Here is a 14,028-nt window from a genome sequence, read left to right as displayed (position 1 = left end):
CACGTTGCACAATCTTGGGAGATGATGAAGCTTATGATTAGAATTTGTCCCGCTCATGACTTGAGTTTGTGGATGATTATACAAATCTTTTACGCTGGTTTGAATTTCTCCAGTCGCAATATCTTGGACTCCGCCTCAGGTGGAACGTTCATGGAAATCACATTAGGAGATGCTACAAAACTCCTAGACAATATCATGACCAACTACTCTTAGTGGTACACTGAAAGGTCGCCTGCTAGCAAAAAGGTACACGCTATAGAAGAAATTAGCTCGCTTAGTGCTAAGATGGACGAGTTGATGAATTTGGTTGCTAGTGGAAACGCTCCTTTAGATCCTAATGACATGCCACTGTCTTCCTTGATTGATATTAGCAACGCTAGTTTGGACGTGAATTTTGTTGGTAGGAACAATTTTGGCAACAACAATGCTGTTAGAGAAAACTATGTTCCTAGGCCTTTTCCTAATAGCTCCTCTAACAATTATGGCAATTCCTACAACAACACTTATGGAAATCACAACAAATTACCCTCTGATTTAGAGAGTAATATTAAAGAGTTCATCAACTCTCAAAAGATTTTCAATGCGTCCATAGAGGAAAAACTACTCAAAATTGACGATTTGGCTAAGAGTGTTGATAGGATGTCTTGTGATATTGATGCTTGGAAAGTTAGATGTGCTCCTCCCAAGGTCAACTTGGATTAAACTTTGAAAGCTATGGGTGTCTCCATGAATGAGAGCAAAGAAAGAACCGCCCAAATTCGCGCTAAGCATGAATGGTTTAAAAGGGTGCATTCTAGTGATGCAAATCACAAAGATCTTAAAGTGCTTGGTGTGACTCCTCTTGAATCTTTGTTTTCGCGTGTCAAACCTATTGATGAAGGGGCTGGATATGAATCCACTTTGGTTGAAAAACGCCCAAATGATTCGGAGTCTACCCATATTGATGATAAAGGTGTGGAGAGTGGAGTAGAAGAAATCAAAACTTTGGGTAGTAATGAAACTCCAACTTTGGATTTCAAGGAATTCAATTATGATAATTGCTCCTTGTTTGAATGCATTTCTTTGATGCAATCCATTGCAAACTCTCCACATGCTTATAGCCAAAGCAAAGCCTTTACCGCGCATATTGTAGATGCTATGATGAAATCTCTTGAAGAGAAGATCAAATTAGAAGTCTCTATACCTAGAAAACTTCATGATGAGTGGGAACCTACTATGAAAATCAAGATAAAAAACTATGAGTGCAATGGTTTGTGTGATTTGGGTGCTAGTGTTTCCGCGATTCCAAAGTCTTTATGTGATATTCTTGGTTTTCATGAGATTGAAGAGTGTTCTCTTAATTTGCATATTGCGGATTCTACTGTCAAGAAACCCATGGGGAGGATCTATGATGTTCTTATTGTTGCAAATAAGAACTATGTACCCGTGGATTTCATTGTACTTGACATAGATTGCAATCCTTCATGTCCCATTATTCTTGGTAGACCTTTCCTAAGGACTATTGGTGCTATCATCGGTATGAAGGAAGGGAATATTAGATTTCAATTTACTTTAAAGAAGGGCATGGAGCACTTTCCTAGAAACAAAATAAGATTGCCTTATGGATCTATGATGAGGGCTACTTATGGTTTGAGCACCAAAGATGACTATACGTGATTCCATCACCTTATGCCTAGCTAAGGGCATTAAACAATAACGCTTGTTGGGAGGCAACCCAATGAATCTATCCTTTTTTTTTCTGTTTTGTGTTTTCCACACTTTCATAATTCTGTTGTGGTTGTGTTTTTTGTGTTTCTTTTTGCGTTTGTGCCAAGCAAAACCGTTATGATTAGTCTTGGGGATGATCGTTTGGTCATGCTGGAAAAGACAGAAACTTTCTGCTCACGAAAAGAATTTTCGTTTTTTTTCTGTAAGAGATTTTGAGTTGATTCTTTTTGCTAATGATTTCGACGCAAATTTTTCACACTGACGTAATTTTGCAGAATTTTTTATATACAATAAGTATACGAAATATACAGATTTCTACAGACTGGTCTGCTGTTAACATATGCTGTTTTTGTTGTGTTGGTTGCTTATTTTGATGAAACTATGGATAGTATCGGTGGGTATTAGCCATGGAAGATTGAAAATACAGTAACCCAACATCAACATAAGTAGAATTTAAGTTTGCTACAGTACCTAAGGAAGTGGTGGTTTGCTTTCTTATACTAATGTTATCACGAGTTTCTGTTTAAGTTTCGTGTTGTGAAGTTTTCAAGTTTTGGGTGAAGTTCTTACAGACAAAAAGATAAAGAGTGGCAAGAGCTCAAGCTTGGGGATTCCCAAGGCACCCCGAGAGATTCAAGGATGCCGTAAAAGCCTAAGCTTGGGGATGCCCCGGGAAGGTATCCCCTCTTTCGTCTTCAATCCATCGGTAACGTTACTTGGGGCTATATTTTTATTCGCCACATGTTATGTGTTTTGCTTGGAGCATCTTGTATCGTAGGAGTCTTTTATTTTTGTTGTGTCACAATCATCCTTGCTGCACACCTATAGAGAGAGACATGCACTCACCGTGATTTTGTCGAGCTTCACTTATATCCTTTGGTAGACAATTCAGCTCACATGTGCTTCACTTATATCTTTTGAGCTAGTTGATTTTGCTCTATGTTCTTCACTTATATATTCTAGAGCACAGCGGTGCGTGGCTTGGTAGTTGATCTATGGTATTAAAGTAGTCTCAAAGGGGTAGTTATCCAAAGGGATACGAAAACTTCCACCTTCATGTGCATTGAATAGTTAGAGAAGTTTGATTCATCTCAATTAGTTTTGAGTTGTGGTTGTGGTAATATTGAAGTTATGCTAGTAAGGTGTTGTGGATCTAGAAATACTTGTGTTGAAGTTAGTGATTCCCGTAGCATGCACGTATGGTGAACCGCTATGTGATGAAGTCTGAGCATGATTAGTCTGTTGATTGTCATCTTTTGTGTGGCGGTCGGGATCGCGCGATGGTTTATACCTACCAACCCTTCCCCTAGGAGTATGCGTTGAATGCTTTGTTTCGATTACTACTAAAACTTTTGCAACAAGTATATGAGTTATTCATGACTAATGTTGATTCCATGGTTTATATGCACTTTCACCTTCCACCATCACTATCTTCTTAGTGCCGTGCAACTTTCGCCGGTGCACAAAATCCACCATTAGCCTCCCTCAAAACAGCCACCATACCTACCTACTATGGCTTTTTCAAAGTCATTCTGAGATATATTGCCATGCAACTACCACCATGACATGTGCCACCACTTCTACATTGCCATTGCATGATCGTAAGATAGCTAGCATGATATTTCCATTAATGTCTATGCCATGCTAGATCATTGTCACGGTACACCACCGAAGTCATTCCATATAGAGTCATCATTGCTCTAAGTTTTGAGTTGAAAGTGTGATGATCATCATTGATGGAGAATTGTCCCATGTGAGGAAATAAAATAGGCTAAAGATGCCCACCAAAAAAAGGCCAAAGAGCCCACCAAAAAAAATTGATGAGAGAAAAAGAGAGAAGGGACAATGCTACTATCCTTCCACACTTGTGCTTATTAAGCACCATGATCTTCATGATTGAGAGTCTCTCGTTTTGTCACCACCATATAGCTAGTGGGAAATTTTCATTATATAACTTGGCTTGTATATTACAATGATAGGCTTCCTCAAATTTGCCTTGGGTCTTCGTGAGCAAACAAGTTGGATGCACACCCACTAGTTTTATTTAAGAGCTTTCACATACTCTTAGCTCTAGTGCATCATTTGTATCGCAATCCATACTCATTCACATTGATATCTATTGATGAGCATCTCCACAGCTCATTGATATGCCTAGTTAATGTGATCATCTTCTCCTTGTTTGTCTTGCAACCTCCACCATACTCCACACCACTTATAGTGCTAAAACCATGGCTCACGCTCATGTATTGCGTGAGAGTTGAAAAGGTTTGAGAAAGTAAAGGTGTGAAAACAATTACTTGGCCAATACCGGGGTTGTGCATGATTTAAATTCGTTGTGCAATGATGATAGAGCATAGCCAGACTATAAGATTTTGTAGGGATAACTTTCTTTTGGCCTTGTTATTTTGAAAGTTCATGATTTCCTTGCTAGTTTGCTTGAATTATTATTGTTTCCACGTCAATAGAAAACTATTGTTTTGAATCTAATGGATCTGAACATTCGCGTCACATAAGAGGAGTTACAAAGGACATCTATGCTAGGTAGCATGAAAGCATCAAAAATTCATTCTTTATCACTTCCCTACTCGAGGACGAGGAGTTAAGCTTGGGGATGCTTGATACGTCTCAAACGTATCTATAATTTTCGATGGTTTCATGCTGTTATCTTGTCATCTTTGGATGTTTTATGTACCTTTTATATCTTTTTTGGGACTAACATATTAATTCAGTGCCAAGTGCCAGTTCCTGTTTTTTCTGTGTTTTTTGCTCTTTTCAGATCTGATTTTGGAACGTAGTCCAAACGGAATAAAATCCCCGAAATATATTTTTCCCGAACGAAAGAAGATCACGGGGTTTGAGGGCCAAGGCACGAGAGCTACAGGGGGCCCACAAGCCCTGTAGCCGCCACCAGGGGGCGGCGGCTAGCAGGCTTGTGGCCTCCCTGGCGCCCCCTGACCTAGCTCCTTCGCCTATATATTCCCTAAAATACAGAAAAAAATCAGGGAATCCATGAAAACACTTTTTCGCCGCCGCAAGCTTCCGTTTCCGCGAGATCTCATCTGGAGACCCTTCCCGGTGCCCTGCCGGAGGGGACTTTGGAGTTGGAGGGCTTCTACATCAACATCATCGGCCCTCCAATCACTCGTGAGTAGTTCACTTCAGACCTACGGGTCCGTAGTTAGTAGCTAGATGGCTTCTTCTCTCTCTTGGATCTTCAATACAAAGTTCTCCATGATCTTCATGGAGATCTATCCGATGTAATCCTCTTTGGCGGTGTGTTTGTCGAGATCCGATGAATTGTGGATTTTTGATCAGATTATCTATGATATATATTTGAGTCTTTGCTGATTTCTTACATGCATGATTTGATATCCTTGTAAGTCTCTCCGAGTCTTGGGTTTTGTTTGTCCAACTAGATCTATGATTCTTGCAATGGGAGAAGTACTTGGTTTTGGGTTCGTACCATGTGGTGACCTTTCCCAGTGACAGTAGGGGCAGCAAGGCACGCATCGTGTTGTTGCCATCAAGGGTAACAAGATGGGATTTTATCGTAGATATGAGATTGTCCATCTACATCATGTCATCGTGCTTAGGGCGTTACTCTGTTCTTTTGGACTTAATACACTAGATGCATGCTGGATAGCGGTCGACGTGTGGAGTAATAGTAGTAGATGCAGAAAGTATCGGTCTACTTGTTTTGGACGTGATGCCTATAGATATAATCACTGCCATAGATGACGTCACGACTTTGCGCGGTTCTATCAATTGCTCGACAATAATTTGTCTACCCACCGTCTCCTTGCTTTTAGGAGAGAAGCCACTAGTGAACATTACGGCCCCCGGGTCTATTCACACCTATCATTTGCACTTTCACTTTCACTTTGCTTTACTACTTTGTTGCTTTCAGTTCTCACTTGGCAAACAATCTACAAGGGATTGACAACCCCTTCATAGCGTTGGGGGCAAGCTTTTTGTGTTTGTGTAGGTACTTGTGATACTCCTTCACTGGATCGATACCTTGGTTCTCAAAACTGAGGGAAATACTTACTGCCGTTGTGCTACATCACCCTTTCCGCTTCGAGGGAACACCATCGCAAGGCTCCAAGGCCACGGGGGAAATCCTTTGCATATTTGCCTAGGAAGTCCCTAAAGGCGTAGCCGTAGCAGAAGGATTCCTGGTGCCGTTGCTGAGGAGTATCAAGACAAGAATAGTCTCCCGTCAGCACGTGTTTCTAGCGCCGTTGGAAGGTCTTTTGTTGCAGTAGCAACCATCCCGGCGTAAATGCACTGGAGGAAGAAGGGATATGTAGTCTTCACCAGGCTGCTCGGCGCTACTCAGCCCGGCCATATGGCGATCGCTCCCCCCTCGTTCGTGTCACCGTCCACTGATACGTGTCCAACGTATCTATAATTTTTGATGGTTCCATGCTATTATCTTGTCATCTTTGGATGTTTTGTATGCATGAATATGCTATTTTATATCTTTTTTGGGACTAACCTATTAACTCAGTGCCAAGTGCCAGTTCCTGTTTTTTCCGTATTTTTGACCTTTTTCACAAGAGAATATTGAATAGAGTCCAAACGGAATAAAACCTGCGGAATGATTTTTTCCATAACAAAAGACACGCAGGAGACTTGAGAACCAAGGGAGGGGACCTCAGAGGAGGTAAAAAGCCACCCATGCCCGACATAGGGGGGGGCTTAGCAGGCTTGTGGGCCCCCCTGTGGCTCCCCTGCCCTAGTTCTTCCACCTATAAATTCCCTAAAAATATGAAACCACGGAGGGGAGTGATACGTCTCCGTCGTATCTACTTTTCTGAACTCTTTTGACCTTGTTTTGGACTCTAACTTGCATGATTTTAATGGAACTAACCCGGACTAACGCTGTTTTCAGCAGAATTGCCATGGTGTTGTTTTTGTGCAGAAATAAAAGTTCTCGGAATGTCCTGAAAATTTGTGGGGCCCACGTGGCACCACCGCCCCCAAACTGAGCTCTATATCTTCCGTCTTGCCCGGAAAAAAATCAGAGAGAAGGTTTCATCGTGTTTTACGATACGGAGGCGCCGCCACCTCCTGTTCTTCATCTGGAGGGAAGATCTGGAGTGCGTTCGGGGCTCCGGAGAGGGGAAATCGTCGCCATCGTCATCATCAACCTTCCTCCATCGACAATTCCATGATGCTCTTCATCATTGGTGAGTAATCTCATCATAGGCTTGCTGGAAGGTGATGAGTTGGATGAGATCTATCATGTAATCGAGTTAGTTTTGACGGGGATTGATCCTTAGTATCCTCTATGTTCTAGATTGATGTTGCTACTACTTTGGTATGCTTAATGCTTGTCACTAGGGCCCGAGTGCCATGATTTCAGATCTGAGCCTATTATGTTGTCGCCAATATATTTGTGTTTTAGATCCTATCTTGCAAGTTGTAGTCACCTATTATGTGTTATGACGCGGCAACCCCGGAGTGACAATAGCCGGAACCACTCCCGGAGATGACCATAGTATGAGGAGTTCATGTATTCACCATGTGTTAATCCGTTGGTCCGGTTCTTTATTAAAAAGAGAACCTTAATATCCCGTAGTTTCCACTAGGACCCCGCTGCCACGGGAGGGATGGACATTAGATGTCATGCAAGTTCTTTTCCCTAAGCACGTATGACTACATACGGAATACATGCCTACATTAGATTGACGAATGGGAGCAAGTTACATACCTCTCCGTGTTATAGCTGTTACATGATGAATCACATCCGTCACACTCATCCATCACCGATCCACTGCCTACGAGTCTTTTACTACTGGTCCTTGCTACGTTACTTTGTCTAGGCTTGTCCCTTGCTACAAAAGGGATTGGGCCACTTTGCTACTACAGTTGCTAGTGCTGTTACTCTGTTGCTGCTGCTACTGTTGTTCCTTGCTACTTCACTGTTACTTGTTGCAAGATCTTTTCCGACACTGTTGTCGGGGAAGAATAGTTACTCACCCATGTGCAATACTGGCGCCATTGATACAACAGTTAGGAATAGTCTGCCGTCAACAGTTTTGTTTCTGACACCGTTGCTATCATACTACTTTGCTACTGATACTTTGCTTGCAGACACTAATCTTTCAGGTGTGGTTGAATCTGACAAACTCGGCTGCTAGTACTCGAGAATATTCTTTCGCTTCCCCTGTCGAAACAACAAATTTGGGTTGAATACTCTACCCTCGAAAACTGTTGCGACCCCCTATACTTGAGGGTCATCAAGACATTTTCTGGCGCCGTTGTCGGGGAAGCACAGCTATTTTCTCTGAGTCACTTGAGATTGACGTCTACTGATCACTATGAGGAATCCGAAAGATCCAAGAACTAAAATCTTGCCTTCCACTACGAGGAGAGGTAAGGAACTGCCATCTAGCTCTGCACTTAATTCACCTTCATTTTGAGTAAGTTTGCGACTTCGCCTCCTGCTAGAAATCTTGATATGTCGCCTGTGCTTGATACTACTGTGCTTGATGATGCTAGTTCTATGCTTGATACTATGCCTGATGATGCTATGCTTGATACTGCTTTGCCACTAGGTGCATTCCTTGATGCACACATTGCTAGAGTTGCTGCTAGATGTGATGATACTTCTGAAACTACTGATACTATTGAAGTAGAACCTGCTACTATGCCTAAATTGCCCGTTATGCGTGATACGCGCTATGTTATGGAGGGAGAGATAGCTGAGGACTTTCTTGCGTGTAAGGATAGCTATGATGTTGAGAAACTACTGCGCAAGTGGAAAGAAAAATCTCTGAACGCTAGGATGAAATATGACCCGAAGTTTGCCACTTCGCCTATCTTTGTGACCAATAAGGATTATGAATTCTCTGTTGACCCTGAGTTAATCACTTTGGTCGAATCTGATCCCTTTCACGGTTATGAGTCTGAAACGGTTGGAGCCCCCATCTTACCAAACTCCACGATATAGTGTCACGCCCAAGATGCGACCCTATCCTCAATTTGGCACGAGGACCTCGTCAGGGATAGAAGCGCATCTCGTCGTGTCGCAAGAATGAATATCGTTACAAGTACATGTACTGAAAAGAAGAGATATATAGAATTGGCTTACACTCGCCACAAGCTACATCAGAGTCACATCAGTACATTACATAATCATCAAGAGTAAGAGCAGGGTCCGACTACGGACGAAAATAAACGACAAAAGAAGAACGACGTCCATCCTTGCTATCCCAGGCTGCCGGCCTGGAACCCATCCTAGATCGATGAAGAAGAAGAAGAAGCAACTCCAAGTGAACAATCAACGCGCTCGCGTCAAGTAATCTTAACCTGTACCTGCAACTGGTGTTGTAGTAATCTGTGAGCCACAGGGGACTCAGCAATCTCATTTCCAAAGGTATCAAGACTAGCAAAGCTTATTAGGGGAGGCATGGTTAAGTGGTGAGGTTGCAACAGCGGCTAAGCATATATTTGGTGGCTAAACTTACGAGTACAAGAATAAAGAGGGGAAAGATCTACGCATAGCGGACGTGAACTACAGATGATCAATGAATGATCCTGAACACCTACCTACGTCAGACATAACCCCACCGTGTCCTCGATCGGAGAAGGAACTCACGAAAGAGACAGTCATGGTTACGCACACAGTTGGCATATTTTAATTAAGTTAACTTCAAGTTATCTAGAACCAGTGTTAAACAAAGTTTCCACGTTGCCACATAACCGCGGGCACGGCTTTCCGAAAGATTTAACCCTGCAGGGGTGCTCCAACTAGTCCATCACAAATTACCACAAGCCGCATAGAAATCCTCAATCACGAAGCTCGCGATCTCGTCGGATTCCCTAGTGGAAAACCTCAACTCTGAGATTACCCAAAGCATCATCAGAATCCCGATGCACAAGATATCTCGTCAAAGGTAAAACTAATCCAGCAAGGCCGCCCGACGTGTCGACGATCCCGATAGGAGTCGCGTACCTCGTTCTCAGGACACGACGGATGGGTCACACTAGGAGTACCAAACCTCGGGTTGACCCGCGGTGGCCCCGTAGTCTGCCAATTTGGACCAACACTCATGAGGAGCACTGGCCCGGGGGTTGATTAAATTATCCTCGGGGCCCGGGAAGTCCCTATGCAATTTTATTAGGTGATTAGGCAAATGTAGTACCAATGTTGGGCCTTGCCAGACTAGCTTTAATCTAAAACGAATTATCAAGGGGGTCCCCATAAAGACCCCGATCGTGTTAGGAGCACTCAGTTATGGAAAATAACACCGGTAGCCGGTAACTAAGGGGGCAAAGGTGGAACAAAACACGAGGCTAGAAAGGCCGAGCCTTCCACCTTTTACCAAGTATATAGGTGCATTAAATTAAATAGCATTAATATGGTGATATAACAAGGAACCCATGTTGCCACATGGAAGCAACTGCACATGCAACTAGCAACGCTATCAACAGGGTTAAGCAAGCAGTAACATAGCCAATCAGTGGTTTGCTAGGTCGAACAGGTTGAAGGTTAACATGGCATTGATGAGAGGCTGATATTTAACATGTGGTAGGCAACGAGACATAATTGATAGATGCGATAAAACTATCATGGCAATGATAGTAATGGTATCTGGGGAAATGATCATCTTGCCTGAGATCCCGCTTGGAAGAAGAACAACTCCGTGAAGCAACCGAACCGACGTAGTCGAACGGGTCCTCACATCCGACACGCTTGCGGACTCTATCGAGACGGGGAAAACCGGAAACAAGAATCAACACACGAAATTCACCACACGATGCACGACACAAAAGATGCATGAACTACCGAATACATGCAAGTCACGGCATGACAATTTCACACAATCAAAACTACACATTAAGTGAAGTTCAATATGCAACGAGTTGCATATTGACGAAACTCCACGTTAATTTTATAGTTCTATCCCGATTAGGTACACGGCAATATTAAATGTGATTAGGCATGGCAAGAGGTGAACCGTAATTAAACTACTTATCTAGGCATTTTAAGTGAGGTCAGAAATGACATATAGCACCTCCGAAATGACCCCACGTGTTAATTTACAATTCTGTCCAGATCTTAATTAACACCTTGAATTGGTTGTTAAACAGCAAAACAAATATGTTCACGTGATTCTACGCGTCAAGGCAAGCAATCTAAACGTAAAGAACATCTCCAACGGAGCTACGGATCAAAAGTTACAAGCACCGCAAGATATGATGGCATGAATGCAAAATGTGTGCAACGGCGGCTACGAGCACTTCAACACATGCAACCAGCAAGAGAAAATGAAACTACACAAGATTCTAAGCAAGTTTCATGTAGGACACGATCAGATCGGAGCTACGGTTCGAAAACTACGAGCAAAACAAGAAAACACTACAAGCTGCCAAAATCAGCCACATAGCATTTACTACGCCCCACAACTACGGATACACAACTCCGATAAACTCAAGCAAGGCATGGCATGAAAGAGGGCAAGACGCACTACTACAAACAACTAACAACAACTAGCATGGAAGCAAGGAGCACTAGGAAAAGAAGACACAAAATGGCATCTCACACACTATTTCAGACTTAGTGAAAATAACACCTCCTGAAAGTGCGGTTTTCAGCCTGAAGCAATCTTGACAGCAGCAAAACCTATAGATACAGGTCTCCAAATGGCATGAAACTTCACAGCATGCTAGAGAAACACAAGGGGTACAACTAACTCCATTGGACCAACCCCAAAAGAGCTACAGATCACAAGATGCAAGCAAGATAAGACAGCAACAAAATATAACAGATTCCAGACTTAGAAATATTTCAGCTCGTCTAAAACAGCACTATTTCTAGCAACTTGCGGGAAAGAAAAACACACCTAAACATGCATTTCTATTGCAACTAAAAATACTAGGGGCTAGTATAAACACCCAAGATCAACTCTCTAGTTGACAACTCCGTCAAACAACGCACGGAATAAATCCTACGAATTAAACAAAAGGGCATCACGGCAAAATATCTCGCGAACTAACTTCCTCAAAAGCTAAAACTAATTGCACAGAAAAATCCATGGGATTTTTCTACCCCGGAAACATATGAAATATGTGGGGTTTGCAACACAAAATAATGCCCCACATTAATGCGGGAAAATAATCCTAGACACGGAAAAATAAGCTACCGTCAATTCCCTTCACGCAAAAATATCGATGACCGCTCTATAATACATGCAAAAATAGCCCCTAAAACATAGGCATTTTATCTAAGGCACACGGGCAATCCGGACTTGCGCAGAAAATAAATACGGGCTCTAACAAATTAGGACAGCAAGTTAATCTATGCATACGGCACGCCAAACGACGCCAAATGAATATGCAAGTTTCAAATTCGTACTCTACACGCGAAACTACCACAAAACCATATCTAAAACATCGCGATCCGACTTATGGATAAATAACTACGGCGTGCTAATATACAGATATTTCTGGAAATATAACTAATTCTAAAAATCAACTTAAATCGCAAATGGGCCGAACAGACGGGCGCTGCATAGCAAAGATGTGCTCACGCGGGAGAAACTCACCTCGGCCACTTGGGCCGGCCTGGAGAGAGGGGGCAGCCGGCCTGGCACGGTGGAGACGAGGCGGGCTGAGGCCATCTACTGGGGGCGGCTGCGGTGGCCTACTGGGCCTGCTAGCACAGGGCCCAGCTGCGGCGCGCCTCGCCAGGGCGGCGCTGGCGCGATCTGCTACCGCCAGTCAACGCGGGGCTCGGCGCCGCTGGAGCGTTCGAGGCACCGGGACGCGGTGCCAGGGCGAAGGTGGGGCGCCGGGCCCGATCTGGATCCCCAGATCGTGCGGAGTAGCGGCGCTGGCACGGACGCTGGGAGGCGGCTGCCTCGGTCAACGCGAGGCCGACCGGTCCTGCCGGATCGGGCGGGAAGGGCCTCGATCGGGGAGGCGGCAGGGACCCTCGCGGAAGAGCTGGCGGCGGGGAACGGCGTTGGCACGAAACAAGGGACGCGACGCGATGGGATCTGTCGCGAAACTGGCGGCGGGGACGGCCCGCGGAACGAGGAAGACGGTGCGGCTCTCTGCCTTAGACAGGGGTGCTGTCGGGACGAGGGGAAATTCGTGACGAGACTGGTTGGGTAGCTGACGATTCCAAGGCAAGCAGGTGGCGGCGGGATGAGGGATTGGACAGGGGTAGCCTAGGGTTAGGCTAGAATGGACATAAATACAATAAGCGGATTTCTGGTAGGGGTTGCCAAGACCCTCCGATTAAATCGGACGGAGGAAATAAATAGGCTAGGGGGCCCAATGGACAAACCGATGACGTTTTGCGGTAAAACGGGGTTCATCCGGATCCAAAGGTCACGACCGTCGGGTTCGGGTTCCGGGAGGTTTTCGGACTGGGCTGCGCGTAGGGGCGATGCACTGTACAGAGGGGCTGGGCGGAGATGAGAGGGAAAACGGGCACCCGGCAACATATTTAAAAACACCGACAAACGTCCGACGGTAGCCCAAATACGGTGCCACTACGGTCGACCGTTCGGGTACCAGACGGTCTCCGATCGCGACGAAATTCGACAGGCGACCTGGCTATATTAAAATAAGACCGCACGTCAAATCCCAACCCGATCAGAGAAATTTTTAAACGCACTTCAAAAATAGGGTTTCGACGGTGCCGCGGGCGCGTGCGTGTGCGGTCGGGCTCAGAACGAACAACGACGAACGCGAAGAGAAGCGGCAACTAGTAACGCATGCAAGATTTGAAAACTGGCGGCAACGGAGATGCCGATGCAATGCAGATGATGCACATGATGACACGACAAATAAAATAAGCCACACGACGAAAACGGAAAGAGAGGGGAATCTTCTGGAACATCGGCATCGGGCTGTCACATATAGCCACCCTATTCACTAGTGAGGAGAAGATCCGCCACTACTATATCCTCAAGCTGTTTCCTTTCTCGCTAAAGTATGATGCTAAGACCTGGTTCACTTCTCTTGCTCCTGGTTGTGTGTGTAGCCCCCAGGATATGGTCTACTACTTCTCTGAAAAATATTTCCCTACCCAAAAGAAGCAAGCTGCCTTGCAGGAAATATACAACTTTGCTCAAGCTGAAGAAGAGAGTCTCCCACAAGCTTGGGAGAGGCTCATCTAGCTACTGAATGCTTTGCGTGATCACCCTCTTGAGAAGAATGAAATACTTGATATCTTCCATAATGGACTTACCAATGCTTCCAAAGACCACCTATATAGTTGTGTCGGTTGTGTTTTTAGGTAACGAACTATAGAACAAGCTGAGATCCTACTGAACAACATCTTGTGCAATGAGAATGCTT

The sequence above is a fragment of the Hordeum vulgare genome, chromosome 3H (assembly GCF_904849725.1).
Source record: "Hordeum vulgare subsp. vulgare chromosome 3H, MorexV3_pseudomolecules_assembly, whole genome shotgun sequence".
Taxonomy (NCBI): Eukaryota; Viridiplantae; Streptophyta; class Magnoliopsida; order Poales; family Poaceae; genus Hordeum; species Hordeum vulgare.
Note: the sequence above shows the minus strand (reverse complement) of the source record.